The sequence below is a fragment of the Elephantulus edwardii genome, unplaced genomic scaffold (assembly GCF_000299155.1).
Source record: "Elephantulus edwardii isolate Elephantulus edwardi_28Jun2011 unplaced genomic scaffold, EleEdw1.0 scaffold00244, whole genome shotgun sequence".
Classification (NCBI taxonomy): domain Eukaryota; kingdom Metazoa; phylum Chordata; class Mammalia; order Macroscelidea; family Macroscelididae; genus Elephantulus; species Elephantulus edwardii.
This window is the reverse complement of record NW_006399994.1, coordinates 225,850-231,495: the sequence shown is the minus strand read 5'-3', so window position 1 is coordinate 231,495 and position 5,646 is coordinate 225,850.

Sequence of the window (5,646 nt, the reverse complement as noted above, 5' to 3'; positions counted from 1 at the left end):
AAAGGAGATTAAACAGAACTGGCTTTGACAAGCACTGTGGCAATTGGACAATTAAAACAGACATTCGGATGGCGGGGGAAGAAGAACAAACTGGGGAAGAGGTTAGAGAGAATGGTACAGCAATGAAGGAATGAAAACCCAAAATCACTGTAAATGTTCATTAATACTAATAAAATTTAATAATAATAATAAAAAAAAGAAGAATGAAAGGAATGTTCTCATATTTTTGAGAGGTAGGACTTGGAAGAACTTATTGTTTGGCAAGATGAAGGGAATAAGTCAAAGAAACAAAAGAAATTTCAAAGCAGTTTCAGGCCCTCATTGGCGGTCCTTTGTGCACTTTTCTGAACTGTAGCTGCACGTGTATGTGAGTGGTCCGGAGGAAGGAGAGACACACTTTCCACAGAATCTGTAGAGGAGATAGAGAGATGAAGAAGTGTGACTCAGGAGAGGCAGGAACCAGCATCTTCGGGATTCTGTAAGAAGTAAGAGCAATGGCTCTCAACCCTTTTTAAGCTCCTTGGGAACTCTGCCAGCTTTTCCAAAGTCATCTCCATGACCTCAATCCAAATTCAGTTGAGTTAAAACTATATCATGAATTCCATGTGGTGTGGGAGGAAGTGGGCATCAAAAGAAATCAAGCCAAAAGGTTACAAATCACTAGTGTGAACCATAATCCTGGGGTGGGGAGGGGAAGCTATCAGTCTTGTGTCAGACTTTTAGAAAGACATATGGTTCAGGCAGGAGTATTCCTGTTGTTGTTAGGTGCCATCAAGTTGAGTACAACTCAGTGACCCTATGAACAACAGATCCAGACCCTGTCCTATCCTCACCATCTCTGAAACACTTAAACTCATTGCTGAGATCATTGAGTCAATCCATCTCAATGAGAGTACTCCTGGCAGCCTCAAATGATGGCCCCAAACATCCCTCGTCAGTAGAGCAGATGCACAGATGGCAGTATATTTGCAAACTAACATACATTCAGTCATAAGCGTGCATGAACCACAACCACATTCACCAATGAGAATGGATTTTACCAATATAATAAAGAACTCTCAATCAGAATTATTTTTTTGATGTAAGCTTAAAAACAGGTCCTGTGCATTTCTGGGTATAGATGGCAGGACATTGTTAGCTCTGTGGACGGTTGCTACTAGAAGGGCTTGTACAGGCATCTTCTGTACTGTTTCTTGATCTGGGTGCTGGTTCCTGTTGTTCTTAGGTGCCACTGAGTCAAATACAGCTCATAATGTCCCTATGAACAACAGTTCCAATTCTGTCTTATTTGATGGGCACTCTGATCATCTCTGGCACACTGGAGCCCATTGCTATAGTCACTGTGCCAATCATTGAGTCTTCCTCTTTTTTGTTGACCCTCTACCTTTTCAAGTATGTCTGTTTCCAAGAAATAACCTCTCCTAGTAATATGCCCAAAGTATGTAAAACAAAGCTTTACCATCCTTGCCTCAAAGGAACACTCTGGCTGCACCTTTCCAAGACATACGTGTTTGTTCTTTTGGTAGTCCATAGATATTCAGTATTCTTCTCCACCACCACAACACAAAGGCATCAATTCTTTTCTGTCATTCTTAGTCATTGTTCAACTCTCTGATACGTGTTGTTGTTATGTGCTGTCGAGTCATTTGCGACTCATAGCGACCCTATGCACAACAGCCCTAAACCCTGCTCTATCCTGCGCCAACCGCACCGCCTCTGACACACCCATCCCGATTACCCCAGTCACTGAATCAATCCATCTCATAGAGGGTCTTCCCCTCCTGCGCTGTCCCTCCACCCTCCCAAGCATGATGTCCCTCTCCAAGGACCCGTCCCTCCTGGCAACATGTCCAAAGTATGTCAGACGAAGCCCCAGAATCCTTGCCTCCAAGGAGTAGCTTGGTTTAATCCTCTCCAAGATGAATTTGTTTGTTTTCCTGGCAGTCCATGGTACATTCAGTACCCTTCTCCAGCACCACAGCTCAAAAGCATCCACTCTCCTTCTGTCCTCCCTAGTCATTGTCCAACTCTCTGATGCATAACAAGCGATTGCAAATACCATGGCCTATATCAGGTGCACCTTATTCTCCAGAGAGACACTATTGCTCCTGAGTACTTTAGAGAGGTCCCTAACAGCAGACTTTCCCATCGCGATACGCTTTTTGATTTCCTGACTGCTGGTGCCAAGAGTGTTGACTGTGGAGCCGAGCAAACTGAAGCTGTGAACACTCTCAATCTCTTCGTCATCCGACTCTGATACGTAGCAAGTGATTTATAAGACTAGCGCCTGCTGATTCCTAAGGTGTGTTTATTTTGTGAAAGTTCATTCATCTGGGTTATTGTTGGGGTTTGTTTGTTTGTTTTTCACTTTTCTATGCTATAATATGACTTCTCTAGTCATTCTTTCCTTTAAGATGTGGTATAAAATTTTTTGTTATTAGTTGCCATTGAATTGGTTCCAATTTATCATGACCATATGCACAACAGAATGGAAAACACTGCCTGGGCTTGGATCAGCCTCACAACTGTTGCTGTGTTTGAGCTCCTTGTTAAAACAATAGTCAAGCCATGTCATTGACTGTCTTCCACATTTTTCACTGACCCTCTGCTTAACTACACAGAGTCTGTGAAGAAGGCAAAGGACTGTTATTCATAGCACTGCTATGAGTAGTACTCAACTCTACTGGCACCTAACAGCAACAATAACAACTACTACTGATGCTTAACAAACGTGGTATCTTTCTCCAGGAACTGGTCCCTTCTGATAGCAGACCAAAAACATTAAAAGAAAATTCATCATCTTTGCTTCAAACTAAAGATGCCTCAAGGAAGATAGTTTGAATCAAGCAGCGACTCCATGGGAGAAATGGGCACTCTCCTCCCAACCAATGTTCAGCCTCTGAAAACACACTGGAGGGTCAGCTATGAGTTTGTTCTGACAATAATTAGAATTGAGTCCATTTTAGAGTTGCAGATATTTCTGTAGTGTTGACACTTAGTAAGGATGCCATTCTTTGGCTTTATCAGATCAAATGTTTCTATTTGATTTTTGCCCCTCCCATCCAAGGAAGGGGCTAGCATATATCTGTTTCTTTTCGGAAGAATTACAGATGACACAATTTAGGATGAAGGGTGAATAGAGAAGCCATGCGTCATTTCTATATATATATATTTTTTTTCAGTTATCTGCAGCACAGACATCTTTCACTTTTACTCAGAATCTGTCTAATCCAGGAGAGAGCTGGAGAGGAAGTTCTGGAAGCTTGATCCCCCTGATTTTAAATCTCTCTTGTGCAATCAAATGGAAGGGATTTAGGAATTCCAGCCTCTAGACACCTCTGTAGATGATTTTCTGGGTGTTAGGGGATCATCTTTCCTATGACAGGCAGCACAGGGAACAAGGGGGAAGCCTTTCTGTGATTTTCACAGGCAGGGCTGTAACAAAGCATGTGGAAGAAGATAGCTTGGCACAGGCAGGGCTCAGAGTCCCTGCTTGCTCCATGCTGTCTCCAGGTCCCGCCTAAATCAAAGCCACCATTAAATCAAAGCTGCAGAGACTCAGCTGGGACTTGTAGCTGTCAAGGTTCTCTGGGCGGGTCAGCTGGTTTGGAGAAAACAACAGGGACTCAACGTGACAGGCCCCACATTCTGAGAACTTAAAAGGGAAATCCTTTGGATTCTGACTGGACTCCTGGGGCTCAGACCTGGCCTTACCCTGAGGCTGCAAAAAGGAATAAAGATGTGGACAGGGCTGCATGTGACTGTGACTCTCGGTGAGCCCAGAGTCCACTGAAAATTATACAGTCTAAAGCCACAGACACCTAACCCATTCTTCCTTCCCTATTTCTGCTTCAGTCCCTGCAGAAGGTTGAAACTATCACCCCAAACTGACCCTATGTCACCCCAACCTCACCCAACCTACTTTGTGTATTTTTTCATTATATATCTTGGCAATGTGCTTGTTAATCTCACAGCTCCTAAGAGATTTGCCTCTACTATCAGTATATTTGTATAGTTTTTATAGCATGATTTAAAATTAGAAGATGTACATTAAAGTTACAACTAGTTACCATTCCTGTTAACCTGTATACTCAGTAAGTAATCTGCAAAACTAGATTATATAGAGTGTGGCATCAGTAATGGAGGAAGACACATCAACAACCAGTGAAGTGCGGATGACACAGCTGGGCTTGTTGTTGTTGTGTACCATCGAGTTGGAACCAACCCATAGCTGACCTTCTGGTGGGTTTTCAGAGGCAGTAATCACACTGTAGGAAATTGTCCATCCTTCTCCTGCAGAGCAGCTGGTGGTCTCGAACCGCCTGCCTTTGGGATCTCAACACAGCTTCTTGCCACAGGCCACCAGAGTTCCCTCAAACAAATAATGTTTGAGGCATTTACTAAGGAAGCTTGAGTACTCTAATCTTCAGTATTGATTAGAACTCTGCATAAAGAAAACAAAAATTATCACACCTGGACCAATAAACAACATTAAAAAGAGAAAAGATAGAATTTTGTCAATTATTTCATTTTACTTCGATCAACAATCAACAACCATGGAATCAGCAGTCAAGAAATCAAATAGTGTATTGCACTGGACTAATCTGCTACAGTGGATCTCTTTAACGTCCTGAAAAGCAGGGATATCACTTTAAAGATTAAGGGTGTGTGTGACCTAAGCTATGATATTTTCAATTGCCTCAGATACATGTGAAAGTTGAGCAACAAATAAAAAAGATTGAACAAGAATGGATACCTTTTAATTGTGATGTTGGCAACGAATCTTCAATATGACATGGACTATCAAAAGAATAAATAGATCTGTCTTAGAAGAAGTGCAGACAAAGTATTCATTAGAAACAAGGAGGGTGGTATTTCACTTCACAAACTTTTGGGCACGTTATTGGGAAAGGACAGTTTCTGGAGTAAGAGTTTATGTTTGATAAAATAGAAAGTCGCTGAAAAAGTGAGAAACTCTAAATAAGATGCATAGACACAATGGGTGGGTGCAACACTGAGCTGCACATTGCAGACATTGAAAGAATGACACAGGATTAAGTCATGTTCCATTCTATTCTTTCAGTTATATGTAAGGGTGAGATGAACAGGAGCTGACTCAATGGCCCCTAGCAACAACACCAACATCATGTTGTTTCTATCTACACCTGGCTGCACTTTCTCCAAGATATATTTGTTCTTTTTAAAGTCCATGGTCTATTTAATATTCTTCTCCAACACCTTAGCTCCAAGGCATTGATTCTTCTTCTGTCATCCTTATTCATTGTCCAGCTCTCACATGCATAACAAGTGATTGAAAAGATCAGGACACACCTTAGTCTCAGAAAAAGCGTCTCTGGTGCGCCCCTTGGTGACAAATATGATGAAGTTTCACCTCTCATACTCTGGACAGGTTGCTAGGAGAGGTTGTTCCTTGGGAAAGAATATCATGCTTGGAAAGGGGGAAGCTCAGAGAAAGAGGAAGACTTCCAATGAGATAGACTGACACAGTGACTGCAGCAATGGGCTTGAGTGTGTCAGAGATCACAAGGATGGCACAGAACAGGACACAGTTCAAATCTGTTTTTCATAGAGTTTCACTGAGTCGTACTTGACTCAATGACACCAACATCAGTCAGGAGAATAAGG